Source organism: Bubalus kerabau, chromosome 1 (genome assembly GCF_029407905.1).
Source record: "Bubalus kerabau isolate K-KA32 ecotype Philippines breed swamp buffalo chromosome 1, PCC_UOA_SB_1v2, whole genome shotgun sequence".
Lineage (NCBI taxonomy): Eukaryota > Metazoa > Chordata > Mammalia > Artiodactyla > Bovidae > Bubalus > Bubalus kerabau.
In genome coordinates this window covers 97,820,141-97,842,462 of record NC_073624.1, presented here as the reverse complement: position 1 = coordinate 97,842,462, position 22,322 = coordinate 97,820,141, and the positions used below count along the sequence as shown (strand labels likewise).

The 22,322-nt window shown below is 43.3% G+C and overlaps 1 long non-coding RNA gene across 2 annotated transcripts; it reads right to left on the bottom strand.

Annotated features, from left to right (window-relative positions):
• Positions 1–11,752: 11,752 nt before the first annotated feature.
• LOC129655219 (uncharacterized) lies at positions 11,753–21,689 on the bottom strand. 2 transcript variants are annotated; one of them, XR_008715834.1, is made up of 3 exons: positions 21,302–21,689; positions 16,573–16,905; positions 11,753–11,979 (listed from the first exon to the last, which is right to left on the bottom strand). It is a non-coding gene; the product is annotated as an uncharacterized LOC129655219 (long non-coding RNA). The 2 variants fall into 2 exon arrangements; XR_008715835.1 differs by having other exon boundaries at positions 11,753–11,965.
• Positions 21,690–22,322: the final 633 nt, after the last annotated feature.

The following is a 22,322-nucleotide window of genomic DNA, read 5'->3' as shown; positions in this document are numbered from 1 at the left end:
TCAAAGCAGTGGAAATGTGAGCCAAGAGTTTTATATCCAGTAAAGCTGACTTTTCTACTTGAATAGAATGGATTTAACTAAGAAAGCGGAGAAGGCAATGGCACCCCACTCCAGTACTCTTGCCTGGAAAACCCCATGGATGGAGGAGCCAGGTGGGCTGCAGTCCATGGGGTCGCTAAGAGTCGGACATGACTGAACAACTTCATTTTCACTTTTCACTTTCCTGCATTGGAGAAGGAAATGGCAACTCACTCCAGTGTTCTTGCCTGGAGAATCCCAGGGACAAGGGAGCCTTGTGGGCTGCCGTCTCTGGGGTCGCACAGAGTCGGACACGACTGAAGCGACTTAGCAGCAGCAGCAGCAGCAGCAGCAACTAAGAAAGGGTTCTTGAAGATGATTGTTGTTTCGGTTGCTAAGCCTTGTCCGACTCTTTTGTGACTTCTCTGTAGCCTGCAGACTTCTCTGTCCATGGGATTTCCCAGGCAAAAATACTGGAGTGGATTGCCATGCCCTCCTCCATGGGATCTTCCCAACCCAGGGATCAAACCTGCATCTCTTAGGTCTGCATTGGCAGGCAGATTCTTTACCCTGAGCCACCCAGGAAGCTCTGAAGAAGATGAGTCCTTATCTTTTTTTTAAAGAAAGGACAAGATTTTAATTAAAAGAGTGAAGACTATTCTTGAGAGGGGTCAGCACAATGGCCAAAACATGGAGAAGATGACAATTAAAAACAAACAAACAAAAAAAGACCTGATCTCCTAAGGAGTCCTGGGGCACATGACTGGGGAGATATGCCTGGTGGCCAGTTAATAAGAGGCTGAGGATACTCATCAGGGTGCAATCATACACATTCCCTTCATTTTTATTTGCACTATCACAATCACTCAAAAATATCCATTTATTTTGCTGTAGAAGTTCAGTGTGGTTGCTATGCCATTATTTTTCTTCTTGCCCTTGCCAAGACCTCTTTGACTTCTCTGAGCCACAACCAGGGAATCGGGCACTCCATTAATATTATTTTATTTTTTTAGGTGCCTGAGGATACATGATTGGAGAAAGAGTAAGGAAGAGCTTACCTGGAGTTGTGTAGCCTTTGTTGGAGAAATTTGGTTCTGCTCTCTCCTGAGGTTCTTTGCAGGGTTGGCTCCCTAATTGGTATTTGAAAAGATAAAAATTCACCTATACTCCTCATATTGTTTACATATTTCCACATCCCTTTCTAGTCTCAGTCCAAATGTGTACCTGCTTGCAATCTATTTACATGGCTTTCTCTTCTGTTAGACTCCTTTATAGAAGGCTCCTTAAAGTGTTATTAACTCAGTCATATCCGGTTCTTTGTCACCCCATGGGCTGTAGCCCGGCAGGCTCCTCTGTCCATGGAATTCTTCAGGCAAGAATATTGGAATGGGTTGCCATTCCCTTCTCCAGGGGATCTTCCTGATCCAGGGATCAAACCAGGGTCTCCTGCATTGCAAGAAGATTCTTTACTTTCTGAGCTACTATCGCCCATCTCCTTAAAGAAGGGACTGTCTTAATCCTTACATCTCTATGGCCTATCACAAAATAGGTACTCAGTATATGTTTAATAAATGAATGAATGATGTTAAAATCATATTGTAGTCTTCTTTCCACTGACAAAAGATTTTCTATATTAATAATTATCTTTATTGATGCTTATATGGACATCTCATTGGTGCTGCTTCCCAGGTGGCTCAAGTGGTAAAGAATCCACCTGCCAACACAGGAGATGCAGGAGACATGAGTTCAATCCCAGGAGTGGAAAGATCCCCTGGAGGAGGGCATGGCAACCCACTCGAGTATTCTTGCTTGGAGAATCCCATAGACAAAGGAGTCTGATGGGCAGGAAAGAGTCACAACATGACTGAGTGCATGCATGCATTGTGCACATTGATATATTATCATTTAACCATCCTTTCAAGTCATTTGAGTTCTTTCTACTCTTTAGAAATTCTTTGTGAGTTACTGAGTAGAGACATGACTTGATATAAGCAAAAATTTAGAGGCAAATAACATGAATGAGGTTGGTCAAATGGTCCAGATGTAAGGAGGCCAGTTAGGAGACTCACCTCAGTCACACAAAAGGGTGCTGATGAGCTGGCCAAGGCCAGGATTAGGATGATAGGTGTGGAAATGGGAAGGGAGAATCCATTTCTATGTCTACTGCTAAAGCTGGAAAGTTGTAATATGGGTTTATGTCTGCTGCTGCTGCTGCTAAGTTGCTTCAGTCGTGTCCGACTCTGTGCGACCCCATAGACGGCAGCCCACCAGGCTCCACCATCCCTGGGATTCTCCAGGCAAGAATACTGGAGTGGGTTGCCATTTCCTTCTCCAATGCATGAAAGTGAAAAGTGAAAGTGAAGTCGCTCAGTCATGTCCGACCCTCAGCAACCCCATGGACTGCAGCCTTCCAGGCTCCTCTGCCCATGGGATTTTCCAGGCAAGAGTACTGCTGCTGCTGCTGCTGCTGCTAAGTCTCTTCAGTCATGGTAAGAGTACTACTGAGGGCTAAATATATGACAGACAATAGCAACATTGTTCTGTGTTGAAGGGCATTGTTTTAGCACCACGGACAGCTCCTGGCATGTAAGGCAGGGGCTGTGGGTGGAATGGGGCCATTATCGCTGTCTGATGACTCCTCTCAATAAAAAGCAATAAATAGCATTTGTTGAGCATGTACTCAGTGAAAGCTTTCCATGCATTAACTTATTTAATTCTCACAAGGAAGTAGGCACAGAAAGGACCCCCAAAGTCAGACAGATAACAAATGAGGCAGAGCTAATTTCTGAACCCAGGCATTCTGGCTCCAAAGTCTATTACACCATATTGTAAAAGACAATTACAATTAAGTATGATAAATTATATGACAGGAAAACCACAAAAGAGAGGTATCTGAACTATACCATGGAGGGAAAGAAAGGGAGGAGTATTCTGGGAAATTTTCCCACAGAAGAGAACACTGGAACTAAGTTTTGAAGGATGAATGGGATGTACCTAGAGAAGAAGAAGGCTAATAGTTTACTTGAAGCCCTGTGTTGAGAAGGGTTCCGAGGCCAGATCCAGGCTCAGCAAAAAGCCTCCTGTGATCAATTAACAAATGAGGTAGAGAACAATAGAAAACCTGAGCTGGCGAGGTATGTGGGCCAAATAATAAAGGATCTTGCATGTAAGTTAAGAAGTTTAGGGCTTCCCTGGTGGTCCAGTAGTTAAGAATCTGCCTTGCAATGCAAGGGACATCGGTTCAATCCCTGATCCGGGAAGATCCCATGTGTGCGTGTGTTAGTCATTTAGTTGTGTCCAACTCTTTGTGACCCCATAGGCTGTAGCCCACCATGCCTCATGGCAACTAGGCCCTTGAGCCCTAGAGCCTGTGCTGCACAACAAGAAAAACCACTGCAATGAGAAGCCTTCACAACAGAGAATAGAGAATAGCCCCCACTTCCCACAATGAGAGAAAGCCTGCACGCAGCAGTGAAGACCTAGCACAGCCAAAAATGATTAACTAATTAAAAGAAGAAGTTTAGACATTTTTTTCTAAAAGCTATGAGAAATCACCAAGGAGTTTTAGGCAAGACATGGCAGGATAAAATTTGCATTCTAGAAAAAGCATCCTAAGATATCCTAATACATAATGTAATGAACAAAAACTAGCTTAGAGAGAGGGCAATACATTCATCCTAGATAAGACGGGAACAGAGGCAGACAGACTACATTCACTCAGCAACAGTCACAAGAAGCTCTGATTGGAGACGCCCTTATTAAATAAGAGTGAGATGAAAAGAAATTCGGAGGAGGCAATGGCACCCCACTCCAGTACTCTTGCCTGGAAAATCCCGTGGACGGAGGAGTCTGCTAGGCTACAGTCCATGGGGTTGCTAAGAGTCGGACACGACTGAGCGACTTCACTTTCACTTTTCACTTTCATGCATTGGAGAAGGAAATGGCAACCCACTCCAGTGTTCTTGCCTGGAGAATCCCAGGGATAGGGGAGCCTGGTGGGCTGCCGTCTATGGGGTCACACAGAGTCGGACATGACTGAAGCGCCTTAGCAGCCGCAGCAGCAGAAAAGAAATTACATGGCGACCATGTAAATACCGAACAATCAAACATGGGAGAGACAGGGAGGAAGGAAGGTAGTGGGTCAACTATGAAGAAACTAGTCTGGAAGAAAACATAATTCCAAGATACAGGAGATCCTCAGGGATTACACTGCACAAAAGGGCCTTAATAAGAAAATGAATCTGAGAAAAATAAGACCTCAAAATTCAGATGATAAAATGAAAGAAGGAGATTAAAGAGATTTCAGAGCTAAGGAAATGAATCGAGAACAGAAGCAACACCATTATATATCTAATACACAAATTAGAAATGTCAAAGTAACAGGAAAGACATGATTGAAAATTGAATTAATGGCATGGATAAAAGACTTGAGATAATTATGGGAAATACAATGGGAAAACACACAGGGAGTAAAGCAATTAGGGAAAAGATAATAAGAGAACAAAGAGACCATCAAACATACGGATAATTGGTGTCCCTAATAAAGAATCCAATAAATGCAACAAAATATGCATTCAGAAACACAATACATGGACATTTTTCCTAAAATGAAGGGAGAACTGAATCTGCAGAGGAAATTTTCCATTGTGTACCAGGGGGAAAAACTGCTTTGAACAAACAAGATACTAATTTTCAAGGGGAAATAACTTAGACATTGGGCAGAAAAGGCAAATCATCCATGGAGGTAGAGATGGGTAGGGATGGAATCAAGCTGGATACAAACATTTCCAAACAGCCTCAATGTAAGAAGACAATAAAACAATGTCTAGAGAGTTTGGAGAGAAAAAAGTGTGACCTTGGAATATTACAACTAGCCACAAGTAGATGTCTCAAACATGAAAGAACAGAGTGAAACACCCAGGAATCTTTCTTGGAAAAAAAAAAAAAATCCAACCAGGGCTTCCCTGGTGACTCAGTGTAAAGAGTAAAGAATCCACCTGCCAATGCAGGAGACATGGGGTTCCATCCCTGGTCTGGGAATATCCCACGTGCTGCAGAGCAATTAAGGCCATGTGCCACAACCATTGAGCCTGTGCTCTAGAGCCCGAGAGCCGCAGCTGCTGAAACCTGCATGCCCTAGAGCCCATCCTCCGTAATAAGAAAAGCCACCGCAGACAGAAGCCAGCCTGCACACCACAACTACAGAGTAGCCCCTGCTCACCGCAACTAGAGAGAAGCCTGTGTAGCAAGGAAGACTCAGCACAGCCAAATAAATCAATAAAAGTTTCCTAAAACTCCAACCAATCAGGACCAAGAAATGAATTTTTTTTTAAATAATTCAGGAACAGAGACACCAAGGGAAGAGTCAAAAGAATATGATGAGAGGATGGGCAGGTAAACTATTTATATACAGAATTAAGACAAAGGACGGATGGAATTCTAGTTATGGAACAAAATGTAGATATTACAAATCCTGACAAAGTAAAAATAATAGATTTTACAAATGAGAAAGTGGGAGAAGGAAGAAGTAAAATGCTAATTACTTCATCTCTCACCTGCAGGGATCCAATTGCTATCATCTAAAATTGAAGCATAAACCAAAGGAAATAGTGTAACTTCCTAACAATTTCCTAACTTTTTTCTTAAGCTCAGGAATGCCTTATAAAAACACTTCTCCCAGGTGAGGGGGAAAAGTTGTCTGACACTAAATTACCAGTTTAATTTTAGTTTTTCCTTTTGTAAAGTGAGAGTCGCTTAGTCGTGTCCAGCTCTTTGTGACCCCACGGACTATACAGTCCATGGAATTCTCCAGGCCAGAATCCTGGAGTGGGTAGCCGTTCCCTTCTCCAGGGGATCTTCCCAACTCGGGGATCGAACCCAGGTCTCCCGCATTGCAGGCAGATTCTTTACCAGCTGAGCCACCAGGGAAGCTTAAAATTCAGTACTTCAATTAAAATAACTTTGGTAATTAACCATAAAATTCTTTCCATGTCTGTCTCTCATCTTCTACCTTTATATATACATAAAAGAGACCACGAATTATGTTACTGTTTCTGGGTGGTGAGATGTTTTCCCAGTTTGACTGAGACATAATTGACATATAACATTGTATTAGTTGAATCAATATGTACAACATACTTATTTGACGTATATATTGTGAAGTGACAATCACAGGAAGTCTAGATAACATCCATCACCTCACATAGGTATAACGGCAGGATTTCCTTCTTTTTTGGGTGGTGAGATTTTGAGGAGTGTGCTGCTTTTATTTTTCCTTTGTACTTTTCTGTATTGCCTGAAACTTTTGGTAAGGAACAGGTATTTTTATTTTAAAACAATTACCTTTTTATTATAAATGAATATGGCTGCTCTAAGTGATTTGACGTAGAAAGACGTCCATGATACATTGCTGAGTGAAAATATTGCTGGTTTCAAAATTGCATCTGCAGTATATCATTATTTGAGGTAAAACCTACATAGCATACATGCTAATATATAAATTAATAAGTCTGAAAAGGCAGACACCAGTATCATTTTTTTAAAACCTTTTTTAATTGAAAATGAAACACAGGTACAAACACAAGCAAAAAGGAAATGTGTAGTCTTTTAAGTTCCTAAGGTGAACATCCTGTAAATACAACCCAGGTCAACAAATATAACACTGTCAGTAGCCCCAAAACCTGCTGGTGCCCCATCCTCTTTCCTCCCCACAAAATATTAGTATTATCATGACTTTTGAAGTACTGGTATCCTTACATTTATTTATGGTTTTATCCCTCAAGTACACATGCACTTAAAAATACTTTGCTATGTTGTCTCTTTTAATCTATGTCTCGTTCTCCCTCCGCTCCTTTCTTCTCCTATATTGGCTGAAAAACCCTGGGGGTCTGTCTTGAGTTTTCCGCAGAGGCAAGCTGGACTTGGTTGCTCGCACACTTACGGTGCACTTTAATGTGTCCCTCTGTCTGTCCTCCATATTTCCTGCAGAAAGACAGCTGGATCCAGATTCTCTTTGGCAAGCCTACGGGTGATGTGATGCTTTTATCAAGTGCCATAGCATGCCTGCTTGACTCTTTTGGGTGATGTTAGTAGCTATTATCAATATCTCAATCCATTGACTTTTTAGGATTGCAAAATATTTCTACATACCTCAATAAAATAATACGTATTAACAGAAAGATTTCTAGGGAATTCCCTGGCAGTCCAGAGGCTAGAGCTCCACACCTCCACTGTAGGGGGCACCAGGTTCAATCCCTGGTCAGGGAACTGAGATCCCAGAAAAATGTTTTGAGTTCTACTTTTCTTTCTCATTCATTAACCTAAATGCTTTTATATGGAGATAATTTCCCTCATTGGTTACCCAGTGTTGCAATTTGTACAGAAAAGGCAAGATCATTGTTTGACTCTGTTTTCTTTACCAGTTTTGAAGATAATGAATTGGTTCCCTATCATATTTGGAAAGTAATCAATAATTTTTTAATATCCATATGAATTCATGGGTTAAGCATATTTGGTGGCTTTTAATCAATTGCAATGATCATCCTTCCTGAAGGCTCTGTCTCATCTTTGGCCACGCCTTCCAGTGAACGCCTCTCGGCTGGGGATTCTCCTGCTGTCCATCCAGCAGCTGCCCCGCTGCTCCCTCAGCTTTGTTAGCACAGATGTCGATACCACACAAGTCTTCCTGTGCTGGGGGATTCGGCGGTAATCTTGTCACCCAGTTTTGCTAGAAACATGTCCACGGGTTTTGGATTTAGCCCTCTAGTTCCTCTGTCTGTATTGCCTCATCTTTGGCCAGTTAAAGCCTCTTCAATTCAGCTTGTGGGTTTTATTGTTTGTTTTCTGTTTGGCCATATCCCTAAAATGCTTCATACCTTCCCTGCTGTCAGATTTCCAAGTTCAACCGGTAGATCTTCAGTCGCAGATAGGAATCAACTATTTCTCTGAGACTTAACCATTTCTCCAAGAAGCCTTAATTTAATTGAGAGGTAAATTAAGAGAGGCAAATATTTCAAGAGCACAATATTGGTACTAGGCATGCTCCATGTTTCTGCCTTGCTCACAAATTTTAGGCCTCTGGATATATATGATTTATGTATAGTCTTATAGTCTTAGCTCTGTCCCCAAAGATACCTACAACCTGTATATAATCTACAGACCACAGGCTATGTATACATAGATGAAAGACTTTGTCTCTTTCGCTCCATTTAACTCTGAACTTGGCTTCCCTTCTCTACTGTCTACTTCCACTCTTTCTCTTTCAAGGCAATACCCTACTCTGAAAAGGATCCCTGGCTGGTCAGCTAGAAGAATCTGTAAAGGTTACACTGCTCCAGCTCCTTTGGCTTTTACTGCGAACCCACTCCACTCTCCAGCTACTGGAGCTGACGGAGATCTACCCATGACAACAGCTGTTCTCAGGTTACACTACCATGCCTTCCAGTGAACGCCCCTTGACTGGGGATTCTCCTGCTCTCCATCCAGCAGGTGACCCACTGTTTCGCTCTGCTTTGTCAGCACAGATGTTGATACCATGCAGGTCTTTCCAAATTGGGGGATTCAGTGATATCTTATCACCCAGTTTTGTTGGAATTGTGTCCACGGGTTTTTGATTTAGCCATCTAGTTTCTCTGTCTGTATTTGTCAATTCAGAGAAATTTCAGAAAATATGCTGCAGCTACAATCTTCCCAGCTCGTCTTATTTTACTATATTTTTACAATGGTTATGTTTAGGCTGTTATGTTTTCTGGAAGGAGTGGAAAGCAGCAATATTTTCATTTGGAGAAGGAAAAAAATAAAAGTCTGGCTGCATTGTACTGTTTGGCTTTGGGGGAGTTAAACAGAGAAAATCAGCTGGTACGCACTAGTACGGCTGTACCACTAGTGAAATATTTAAATACATCCATTTCAACTGGCACCAGGCTCAGCTACTCCTAGGTGGCGCTGGTGGTAAAGAACCCGCCTGCCAGTGCAGGAGATGTAAGAGACCAGGGTTTGATCCCTTGGTTGGGAAGATCCCCTGGAGGAGGCCATGGCAGTCCACTCCAGTATTCTTGCCTGGAGAAGTGCATGGTCAGAGGAGTCTGGCAGACTACAGTCCATAGGATCGTACAGAGTCAGACATGACTGAACTGACTTAGCAGCAGCAGCATTTCAACTAGTAAATACCACTATTTCAACCCCAAGTTCTCGTACCTTGATATTCCTTTCCTGTGCCCCCAACCCCCCGTCCAGAAAGGTTAATGTCTACCCCGGGAGGGGTCCTTCAGGATTCCAGCTCACTGGCGGCTTGGTTAGTGCCCAGACTACACTGTTGGTTCAATATCCTGACCGTGGGGACTTCCCTAGTGGTCCAGTGGCTAAGACTGCACTCCCAATGCAGGGGGCCCTTATTCAGTTCCTGTTCGGGGGACTAGATCCCACATGCTGCAACTAAGATCTTGCTGTTCGCATGCCACAAAGAAAATCGGAGATCCAGAGTGCCACAGTTAAAACCAGGCATGACTGAATGGATGAATGCATAAATAAATAATAAAAAATATATCCTGACTATGACCTCTGGGAAGACTACACAGGGTTTTGAGACTGGCAGTACATGGAGATAAGAGAGAGGATGAAACAGGTATGTGGCTTCTGAATGGGCCTCAGCTGAATAATTCAACCAGTATTTCTGAAGCATTCCCTGTGTGTTAGGCACTGTGCTAAGCTACACCACTGAGGAGCCCACAAAGTTCTGTGCCCTGGGGCCATGGGGAAGATGACAGTTTTGCCATAGAGAGGTACAAACCTCAGTCCCTGAGTGGAAATGGGAGGAGCGATGAAAGTGCAGACCCAGTGTCAAAGCTCTTATTTTGACATCACCTAACAAGCTCACATCTCTCCACCTTTGGAACACTGACTGCCATGAAAGTCCCAGCAGCTAATTAAACACACAGTAAGTAAGCCAGGCAAGGAACAGCCTGTCCTTGTACACAATGAATCCAGCAGTCTCCTTAGACACAAAAGCTGGCATCTTTATCTATAGAGTGAATCAGTTATTTAACAATTCATGTTCTGTGTCCTAATTGGACCATCAATGGTTTCTTTGAATACTGAGGAAAAGAGACCTAGAGTAAAAGCAGGTCGGCAGCACAGTATTTGTCTAAATAAAAACAACATTTTTTCTTAAGAAAGACTTTTACAGTCAGGAATGTAAAATACTTGAGAAGATGCTCTAATTGTATTTGCCCAGTTACTGGAAGCATGAATCTCTTGGAGGCAAAAAAAAAAATTAAATAGGACTAGCTAGCTACTGTCAGAGCCCAAATAGCACCATGAGGAAAAATAAATAACCATGACACCTTCATTCTCCCAAAGTCAACAAATTCCAATTGATTACATGTATTAAGCAAATACATATTGTTGTTCAGTCACTCAGTCATGTCTGACTCTTTGCGACCCCATGAACTGCAGCACACCAGGCTTCCCTGTCCATCACCAACTCCCGGAGCTTGCTCAAATTCATGTCCATTGAGTTGGTGATGCCATCCAACCATCTCATCCTCTGTCATCTCCTTTTCCTCCTGCCTTCAATCTTTCCCAGCATCAGGGTCTTTTCAATTGAGTCAGTTCTTTGGATTAGGTGACCAAAATATTGGAGTTTCAGCTTCAGCATCAGTCCTTCCAATGAATATTCAGGACTGATTTCCTTTAGGATGGACTGGTTTGATCTCCTTGCAGTCCAAGGGACTCTCAAGAGTCTTCTCCAACACCACAGTTCAAAAGCATCAATTCTTCAGCGTTCAGCTTTCTTTATAGTCCAACTCTCACATCCATACATAACTACGGGAAAAACCATAGCTTTGACTAGATGGACTTTTGTCAGCAAAGTAATGTCTCTACTTTTTAATATGCTGTCTAAGTTGGTCATAGTTTTTCTTCCAGAGAGCAAGTGTCTTTTAATTTCATAGCTGTAGTCACCATCTGCAGTGATTTTGGAGCCCCCCAAAAGAAAATCTCTTACTGTTTCCATTGTTTCCCCATCTATTTGCCATGAAGTGATTGGACCAGATGCCATGATCTTATTTTTTTGAATGTTGAGTTTTAAGCCAACTTTTTCACTTTCATCTTTCACTTTCATCAAGAGGCTCTTTAGTTCTTCTTCACTTTCTGCCATAAGAGTGGTGTCATCTGCATATCTGAACTTATTGATATTTCTCCCGGCAACCTTGATTCCAGCTTGTATTTGTATTCCAACCAAAGTATTGGAGCTTCAGCTTCAGCATCAGTTCTTTTAATGAACATTCAGGGTTGATTTTTTTTTAGGATTGACTGGTTTGGTCTCTTTGCATTCCAAGGGACTCTCAAGGGCCTTCTCCAACACCACAGTTCGAAATACATACTAAGCATCTACTATGTATCAAGTGTATCAATACTTTGTCCACCTGATGCGAAGAGCCACTCTTTGGAAAAGACCCTGATGCTAGGAAAGACTGAGGGCAGGAGGAGAAGAGGGGGACAGAGGATGAGATGGCTGGATGGCATTGTCAACTCAATGGACATGAGTTTGAGCAAGCTCTGGGAGATGGGAAAGGACAGGGAAGCCTGGTATGCAGGTTCCTGGGGTTGCAAAGAGTCAGACATGGCTTAGTGACTGAACATCAACAACAATGTATGAGGTGCAGTCTCTACTATTACCAACTTCCACCTTAATCATCAGGGAAATCAATATGCAGACATGACTGTTGTAGAGTAGAAGAAGTATAGAAATTCAATGTTTCCCACAGTGGAGGTAATACTTAAATAGGAACCAGACATATATTGTGAGTAGGACATTATTGTTTATACCTTCAGTTGGGACTTCTGAGAAAATGAACAATCACAACAGTTTGATTAGTCTGTAGGAGTTTATGACGCATGTGGGAACCCCCTGTCTCGGATCCTATTTCCGAAGCAGAAGAATCAGACCCTGGAAAATATAAGCTGACAAAGTCAGAATGTTACATTGACAAGTGCTACCATTAACTTCTAGTAATACAGTGGTTTGCAAGATGGGAAGGCGATGTATCAAAAATCTTGGTGGGGTGACAGAGGGAACTAAAAGGAATGTTTTTCAAATTACGCATCCCCTTAATAAGAGATTTTATACAGAAATGATTATGAGCACAGGCTTTGGATTCAGACTGCCTAAATTCAAATCCTGGCTTTAGTATGTATTAGTTGTGTGACTTTAGATAAATTATGAAGCCACCATATGATTCAGTTTTTGCAGTTGTAAAAGGGGAACAATGTCATTAGTAGTATCTGTTCATTCAGCTGTTTTTGAGAACTGAGCGAATTAACATAGCTAAAGCCCTTAGAAACGCGCCTCCCTCTCAGGCCCCTTTCCACTGCTGCCTCTCGCTAACCTACATTGACCTTCCTGGGGGAGGCCTCAAGCCTCAGACCATGACAGAATCAAGAGAGGGGAGGAATCTTGGAGGCCATCTGATCTCATCCATCCTGGAATCCTCTCTCTGAAATCTTGGCGGAGTCATCTGGCCCCTACTTGAACACACTGAAAAAAATACGTTCCATCTCTGGACATTTGAAAGAACACACTGAAAAAACCTGTTCCATCTCCAGACATTTGAAAGGCCTCCCTTGTATTGAGCTGAGTCTGTTTCTGTCTTCTCTGACTTTTGCTCTCTCTGTTGGAATCAGAGACAATAAGCTTATTAATATCCCTTTAAATAATGGAGGACAGCTAATGGTGTACAGTTAAGCCTGTGGGCTCTATGGGCAGACCGCATGGATGGACTGACTCTCAGCTTCCCCATTTGTTGATCGTGTGATCTTGGGCAATTTAATCTTTCTATGCCACAAGCTTCCTCATCTGCAAAAAAGGCATACTAATTCTGCCAATTTCATAGGGTTGTTGTGGGGACTGAATAAAATAACATACTTAAGGAACCTGTTGCATGAGATTCAATCACTGTCAGCAATGTCATCATACATATATGGTTCCTAAAACTCAATAAATGGGGACTTCCCTGGTGGTCCAGTGGTTAAGAATCTACCTGCCAATGCATGGGACACAGGTTCGATCCCTGGTCCAGGAAGATCCCACATGCCACAAAGCAAGCAAGCCCAGGCACCACAACCACTGAGGCCGCACACCCTAGAGCCTGTGCTCCACGATAAGAAGCCTGCGTTCTGCAACTAGAGGTAGCCCCCCTTGCCGCAACTAGAGAAAGCTCTCATGCAGCAATGAAGACCCAGCACAGCCAAAAACAAATAAATGAATTTAAAAATGAATGTCACCAACACTGATGCTGTTGATAACACTCTTGGGCATTTGTTTCTTTGGGATAAACATCTGTATTTCCTTCACTTATTCCTGATGCAATTCCAGTGCCCCCTCAGCCGTTCCCTCTGAGTGAGCTCCGGTTGCCAGTCTTCCTCTCCCGGGTTCCAGCTCCCTTTTCCTCTTTCACTGTACCCCCAGTATGGAGCCCAGGACTCTGGGGGCTTCTGGTCCACATAGACCAGAACGAGCCACCATCTTGCTTGTTTGGTTGTTGCTTCATCTACTGATTCATTCACAAATGATTTTAAGCATTTATATTTTTATAAATGGATCCTAAGGGAGAACTGGCTTTTTTAGCAAGCGCATCACGGTCTTGATTGACAATGAATGCACAGTGACCTGACTCCTCTTTAGTTAGAAATTTTATGAGCAATTTCCTTTGCACTCACAGCTGAACGTTGAAGGTTAAGACTTCGGATTTGTTTCTTTTACGTAGCTCACTCAGCTCCTTAAAACATACTCACCTTTAAATCAGAGTAAGGGTTGCAAACTGGCGGCTCCAGGGCCAAATCCAGCTGGCAGAAATGGGCAGTGTCATCTTTCACCCCTGCCTCCCTGCCTCCCTTCCTTCCTGCCCAGTATAAAATATCTGACTTGCTTTTAGCAAAGCATGGACTCCCCAACTTAACCAGGGTTTCCTCCATTCTCTGTTGCCCCATACAGGGTATACACACATTTAAATGACCTTTCTGGCCCTGAAGGCATTGAAGGTTTAGATCCCAACATTTGGGACAGTGAGCAATTTGCAAAAAAGGGAGGGGTCATTATAGCAGTTTTTATTTTAGAGCATTTACTGTGGACAGGCACTGGGCTATATATACATTCCATACATCCTACAACTTTAAGAGACTGAGAAAGAAAAGCCAGCCCAGAGCCACAGAGCTGGAGGCAGCCCCAGGAACCATGCAGGCCTGGGCAGCCACTGCTGTGCTCCATGGAAACGGGTGCTCTTCTGAAGCAGTCACACCTGGTCTCCTTATTCTTAAACATCTAAGGAAATACAGAGGCTTTAATTCAGCTGAAAAACGGAAGGGGAGCAGACTGCTACCCCCAAACATTACACTGTGGCATACTGGCTATTCTGAACTATAGTTACTTGAGAAACCATTTTAAGAAGGACACTCTGACCCTTCTCTGTCCCCCTGAAGGCAGGAAACAGATCTGTCATCCGAAAGCTACCTTCCCTGTCCCAGGAAGGTAGAAGATATTTTTTATCACCAGAAATAGGGAATTTAGGACAGGGAAGGCTGTATAAACAAATGTTGTTATGTCTTCACTAATTTGCTACTCTAAGTCCAAAATCCTTTGTCTTGTCAATTCTTTATAAATTCACTGTTTTTTCTGTGTAAAAGGTATTAAAGCTGCCAGTTTTGGTCTCATACTTTTATGGGATTCCTGTACATACAGCATTAAATGTTTTCTTCCTGTTTATCTGCCTTAAGTCAATTTACATATTAGGCCAGCCAAAGAACCTATTGTAGAAGGGAAGAGGGGGACATTTTTCCACCCCTATGAAATTACGACTAGATGTGAAAACCAACACCTAGTAAAGAGAATAAACAGATAAGCCCCAGAACAAAATGATAAAAACCGTCCTAGCTTTTAAGAGGAAATTCTAAAAATCCTGAGAATGAGAGTTTTTCTGAGGCTATTATTATTAAACGAAGTGGTCACGCGTGCATGTGTATCTATACTATATTTTATTTTGTTGAATATGCTTTCATGACACCATAACCCATGTGTAAAACTTGATTTCTCTAAGGACAGTGCAGACAGAGCACCAGAGCTGATCATTAGAAGCTGTGTCTTCAGAAGCAGAACCAGACAGGGCAAGGAGCAGCAGAAAATTAACTGACTGCCTCATAAAAATTCCAGACTAGCCAGCCCTCAGTGACAGCAGGGGCCTCCCTCCCTCCCTTGTGTTCTCAACAGGGATCAAATGAAGGCCCACAAACTACTGACACTATCTCGTTTTTAGGAAAGACCCCCTTTCGTCAATTCACATGTTTCTGAGGGCCAACTGCTGTGTCCCATGTGAAATACTGAAGCACAGTGCCCACCTGCCCTCCTGGAGCTCAGAATCTAGACGATGCAAGTTCTTTCCTTTTGAGTGTCACTTACTCAGAATTCCAAATATTTCTCGTAATCATTTTCCAACATAAGATATCTCTGAAACAGAGATGGATTATAGTTTCTGGAAGTATCTAGTTCCCAGGATGCAATGGACTGAATTATGTCCCTGCCAAATCCATATCTTAAAGCCCTAACCCCATGCGACTGTACTGGACACAGGGCCATTCAGGAGGATTAAGGTTAAGTGAGGTCATTAAGTGTAGCTGCTGCAGCTGCTAAGTCGCATCAGTCGTGTCCGACTCTGTGTGACCCCATAGACGGCAGCCCACCAGGCTTCCCTGTCCCTGGGATTCTCCAGGCAAGAACGCTGGAGTGGGTTGCCATTTCCTTCTGCATGAAAGCATGAAAGTGAAAAGTGAAAGTGAAGTTGCTCAGTCGTGTCCGACTCTTAGCGACCCCATGGACTATAACCCACCAGGCTCCTCCGCCCATGGGAATTTTCCAGGCAAGAGTACTGGAGAGGGGTGCCATTGCCTTCTCCGCATCAAGTGTAGAGTCCTGATCTAAGTGGACTGGAGTCCTTATAAGAAGAGGAAGAGATACTGGTGCTCTCTTTGTGTGCACACACTGGGGAAGGCCACGTGGGCACGCAGCAAGAAGGCAGAGCTCTGCAAGCCAGGGACAGGGTTCTCGCCAGAACCCAACCTTGCTGGCGCCCACATCTCAGACTTCCAGCCTCCCAAATTATAAGAAAATAAATCCCTGCTTAAGTGACTCAGCCTGCAGTATTTTGTTACGGCAGCTCTAGCGCAGTAATATACGTGGTGTGATATTAGCGCGTGTAGAGTAACTAAGGGTACAAAAGCATCAGTATGAAATAGCATCACTCAGATGCCCCTCACCAGTTCAGGGGCTTGGTGGGCATCTACTATTTTGCCTGCTCTGCTTCTCTGACTTGTTTGGGGAACTCCTCATCCCCAGTCCATAGAGTTCATGTGGAGTTGTGACTCTGTTTACTGCCCTATGCTGACCATAGGCTTGCTTATCATGGTACCCAATCACCCTGACGACGGTGACGGTAACTGGTACAGCAGCTGGCATGCCACACAGACAGGACATCAGAGCCTTTCTCTGCATTTATATGCAGTACTTACCTTGGACATTTGATATGCATTGAGAGAACTTGCTTTTTCTGCTAGGCTTGCAGAAAAGTGAAAGTGTTAGTCACTCAGCCAGGTCCAACTCTTTGGGACTCCATGGATTGTAGCCCACCAGGCTCCTCTGTCCACGGGATTTTCCATGCAAGAGTACTGCAGTGGGTTGCTGTTTCCTTCTCCAGGACATCTTCCCAACCCAGGGATCGAACCTGGGTCTCCTGCATTGCAGGCAGACTCTTTAGCATCTGAGCCACCAGGGAAACTTGCAAAGCTGGGTCTTAAAAGGCTGGCTGCATGTAGGAAGCCTGACTGTAATGGTAGAGAGCAAGGCTGGAGGAGAAATGAGAAGACAGAGAGTGCATGTTATGTCCGGCCATGTCTCAAACCTACTCCTGGCTCCCCACTCCCCAAAGCAGCGTATTGCTTCTCTTTTAAGCTTAAGCTAGCTTGAGTTTGATTTCTGTCACTTGCGTCTAAGAATCTCAACTTATCCAGTAGGTTCACTAGTCCCTTTGAGTCCTTTGTTGGCCAGATTTGGCCAGAACCCAGGCTCAGAGTGGCTTTCATCCTCTAATTGTGCTGATCCTTTTCTTTTCAGAGAAGGGCAAGTTTTATCATCAGATTTCCCATGACTAGACACATACTTTCCCTGCATTCCCCTCTAGGTTCTTCCAGCTAAACACCTCAGTTTCCCTGTCTTTAAAAGGGTAACAGCTACCTGTAAAAACACTGAATCACTATGCTGTACACTCAAAACTAATATAATATTATAAACCAACTATACTTCAATTTTGTAAAAATTGGGAAGAGTTGCTGTGAAGTAATTTCAGGAGGTATCTAGCATATTATTGGGCAGTAGTCGGTGCTTGGGAATGTTAGCTCCAATCATGGAAAATTCTCTGTATGGTGCCTGAGGCCCTCTCTTAGGCTTCCATATAACAATCTCTTATTTTTCCTCATGAAAAGCAAAAGCAATGAACAGATCACAGTCAATATCTGTTGTTTTGACAGTAAGATCTTAGTTCCCTCCCAGAGGAAGGTTGTCTATCTGTAACAAGGGAGGAGAACATATGTGCATAAATGCTCTGCTTAAAATTGTGCTTTGTTTAGAAATCATTCTTGCCTATTTTTCCTCTTCAATTCAAAAATGAGAAGAAACCATTTCTTCGGCGTCCAGAAGCATAATGTAACATAACATGCTCAGTCCTGTCTGGATCTTTGTGACCCTATAGACTGTAGCCTGCCAGGCTCCTCTGTCCGTGGGATTTCCCAGGCAAGGAGGTTGCCATTTCCTCCTCCAGGGGATCTTCCCGACCCAGGAATGGAACCCCCATCTCCTGCATGTTCTTCACTGGTACTCGGGTTCTTTACCACTGAGCCAAATGGAAAGCCCAGCATCCAGGAAGGAGAACTGAAATGAAAGATTACCAGGGGTGCTCAATTACTGCTCTGAGGAAATTAACAAAGAGGGCTGGCAAGCCTGCCCTCCCTGGCACAGTCACTGGATGGGCTTGCAAAGATTTGGTTGGGTCCTGGGGAAACTTCTTTGCTGTCTGCCGTCACCACCAAATGGGAGGTACCACCGCACCCCTCCAGGGGAGGATAGTTTGGGAAACAGAAGAACCTCAGGTTCAGGCTGAAGCAGGAGCTTCATAAGGCTGCTACCTGGATGGTACATCTGGTATAATAGGGATAAAGGAAGTGCAAAACCCTTTTGACTGGTCTCAGCCTCCTGGGATCCTGAAATCTCCATTACTTGGGATAAAAAAGAATAGCAGTACAAACTGCCCGACAGAGGAGAAGCTTCTGGTCAACAATTAGGGCTTGCTAAACAACCAACCAGAGCAGGGTAGTGCTGACACAGGCTTGGCGAAGCATTAAATCATCACACTCAGTGGGTCAGCCTCAGTCAGGGCCACCAGCCTTCCCTGTCGTGGACAGAGCTCTGAGTCACACTGCATGCACTCATCCAGTTTAGTCTCGCCCTGTGAGGTGGGTACGTATCCCCCTTATATAGAGGAAGAAACCAGCTTAGAGATATGAGGTAACCAGTTGGTAAGCAGAACTTGCTTGTCTGTATAAATACAACACCCACATTCTTCCCCACTGCAAAAAAGTATTCACATATTTAAGACTCTTGTTTCTAAGGCATGCAATGAGGGTAGTTAGCCAGCACACCCCTAATTAACTAGATGGGCTTCATCTTCCTAATAATCTTCATCTTTTTTACTCTAAAACAAAAAGTCGTCCTATCAGCACCATTCAAAATGCTTGGAGAAGGAAATGGCAACCCACTCCAGTATTCTTGCCTGGAGAATCCCAGGGACAGAGGAGACTGTTGGGCTGCCGTCTATGGGGTCACACGGAGTCAGACACGACTGACACGACTTAGCAGCAGCAGCAGCAAAATGCTTCTTTTCCCAGAGAAGAGGCTGTTCTCCAATATTTTCTCTATCAACCTTATGAAAGCCTGGCACATTGTTTCTCAGTCATCGTAAGCAGCGTTCATCTGCATCTCTTCATTCGCTGAACACTGAATGGGTCAGGCCTCTTTGCTCCATGTCCTGGGTCCTCAGAGGGGCCTGCAGCCCCTTTATGGTTATCCCTCGCCTGGCCCAGCCAAAGGCCAAAGCAAGATGGTCCAGCTCTGGGGGTAGAGACCTCCTTTGGTTTCCCCACTTGAAGACCAGTTAATCACCTGCGGTAGTTCATGCTTCTTCCTCTTCCATACAAATAAGACCCAGGCACTTCTTGAGAAACCTCTGGCTTGCAATGTTTTGAAAAGTTTTCAAACAACCATCACTTGTGCTTCCACTCAGCGGCTGAAGTATCAGTGTGGCGGGGTGGAAGGTCAGGGCGACATTGCTGTCCTGCAATTGCTGCATTTATTTCACTCATTTCACATATTGGCAGGGGGATGGGCATAAATGGTTAGGTGTTTACTTCTTGATTTGTTTAGGGCCCTCTCTCACCCCACACCCAGTCTCATTCATCAGTAACTGGAGACAGCTGTCTACAAGGAATGTTTTTATGGTGTTTTAATGTTATTTTATTTTCCTAAAATGTCAGTTGGACAGCCAAGAAAATTTCCCCTTAGAGTCCTTGGAGGTTGTTCTGAGCTGAAATCACCACCCCCATGGTTGGCTGAGCACTAAATGAAAAACAGTGTTATAAGTCAAATTAATATTTTAGGGAAGAAAATGTGTGAACCCACACCGGCAGTTCTGCCAGCATAATTTCAAGCTTTAGCCACAAAACTGCAAAGGAACGACTGAGGGCCAGAGTCATCCCTGGCCATCAGTTAGGGAGCCGAAATCCAAGAGAGGGAGAGAATGAATAATGGTGATGAGGTCTCCGTTCATCCACTGTGGCAGATTAGAAGGCCATCAGAAGGCAGGAGTGATGACATTTTTAAATGGATTCATTCTGTGAGAAGACAGCTGGGTGAAAAGCAGTGGGTCAGAGCTTATTAGAAATCACAGCTGAAGCCGTAAGGAAAGAACATAAGACACTGTAGAAAAATAATGATGATGAGAGATAAAGCAGCTTGACAAAAGCAGTTTACAAAACTGAATGTACAATATTGTCCAATTTTTGAAAACTACAAGAGAGATACAGACAGGCAAGCAATAGGCATGAGTTGAGTGCCAGGGTTTTTAAAACTGACTTTGCAATAGAATGTTCTGGAATTTTTTTTTTTTAAAACACAGACCCATCATCCCTATCCCTGCTGCTGCTGCTGCTTCTAAGTCACTTCAGTCGTGTCTGACTCTGTGCGACCCCATAGACAGCAGCCCACCAGGCTCCCCCATCCCTGGGATTCTCCAGGCAAGAATACTGGAGTGGGTTGCCATTTCCTTCTCCAATGCATGAAAGTGAAAAGTGAAAGTGAAGTCGCTCAGTCGTGTCTAACTCTTAGCCACCAGGTGGACTGTAGCCCACCAGGCTCCTCCGTCCATGGCATTTCCAGGCAAGAGGACCAGAGTGGGGTGCCACTGCCTTCTCCTCCCTACCCCTAAAAGTTCTGATTTATTAGCTCTGGTTTAGCATCTCTATTTTAAAAGCTTCCCAGGTTGTTCTGATGCATTGTCAGCACTGAGGACCACTAGTACATACAGAGAAAAATTTAAAAACCAGAAATGGCTTTATGGGGTATTTCTGATTTAATTTTCATGCAGTTTTTCTGTGTTCCTACATATTGTTCTATGAACATGCATTACATCTCTGATCAGAAAAGGTTATTAATAAAAATGATAACTGAACTTATTAGGAAAAATCACCCCAGGCAACAAGAAATAATAATAATGACTAACATTTTGCTGAGAGCCAGATACGCTCTTTGTCTTGTTTTTGTTTTGTTTTGTTTTTCGGCAATTGGGAATGTCGGATCTTTGTTCCCTGATCAGAGGTTGAACTGAATCCATGGCCCCTGCAGTGGAAGCACAGAGTCTTGACCACTGAACCACAAGGGAACTCCCAGACACTGGCTTTATCAATGTTATCACTTAGTCCTTAAACAACTCTGTGACTGAGGCACTGGTATTTCAGCCATTCTACTGATAAGGAAGGTGAAGTCCAAGGGGTTCCAGCTCAGACACCAAGACAGTGACAGACAGCACAAACTCGGGACCAGTTACTAGAGAACCTGAGGTTTACCCTAAAGAAGTCCCGTGTGGTCCCTCCCCTCCATCACACCATCACGGGCCCTCTGGATCCAGGGCCTCACCTGTGCCTGCTTCCAGCTTCCCAGGGCTCATGGGAAGTTTCCTCTCTGAATTCCCATCAGTGTTCTACTTCTTCCAAAGACTTGCCACAGTTTGCTACTCCCCTCAAAGGAGAACTCTGTCTCCATGCAAGCTAGAGAGAGAGGAAAAAGAAAGAAGAAATTAAACACCACAGGATACTGACTGTCTATTAAGACATATTATAAGAATCCTTTTTTAAAAGTATTAATTGATTTTTTTACTGGAGTGGAGAATGAAGAGGAGGTACCCCAGGCAATTATACTTGGGGATACAGATGTGAAATTCTACAGGGTTTTCCCCTGGGGAGATGACAGAGTGCTTATCAGATTAGTTCCCCTTTTCACAGATGGTGGTGCCAAATTCTTAAGAAACTACATGAAAGAGAGAGAGAAAAAAAAAAAGAGTGATGCCCCAGCCAGAACCAAAAATCCTTTCTAGTCCACAAAAGGTTTGTGGATTTTAAAAGATTTTTTAAAAAATCAACAGCTATTTACCTTCATTCTCTTTCATGGTTAGGTTTACAGCATGTCCTGTAAGATGTGAATTTCAGATAAGTAATTTTTTGGTAAAAGATGTCCCAAATATGGGACATATTTATACTAAAAAATTATTGTTTAATTTTAGTGATAGGTCAATTTTAACGGAGTCCTGTACTTTTATGTGCTAAATATGACAGACCTTTTCATGAGAAACATGATTTTCTTTCTTCCTTGGGCATTGTTTTTCCTTCTCAGTGTCATCAGCTCAATGATTTGAAGAAGCATAAACCAGAAAATTGATCTCATCAATTGAGCTCATCCTTTTGTGTCAAACAACCCACTGAGCCAACTCCTCTGGTAGTCAGTAAGTGTTACATCTTTCAAAGGCACACACACACACACCCGTAATACACATGCATTCACAGACACCCACACACCTTCAGAGATGCCCAGGCACACACTTTCACATATATGTATGCATATGCACACACACAGAGTACAAACAGATTTTAATTTCTCCTAA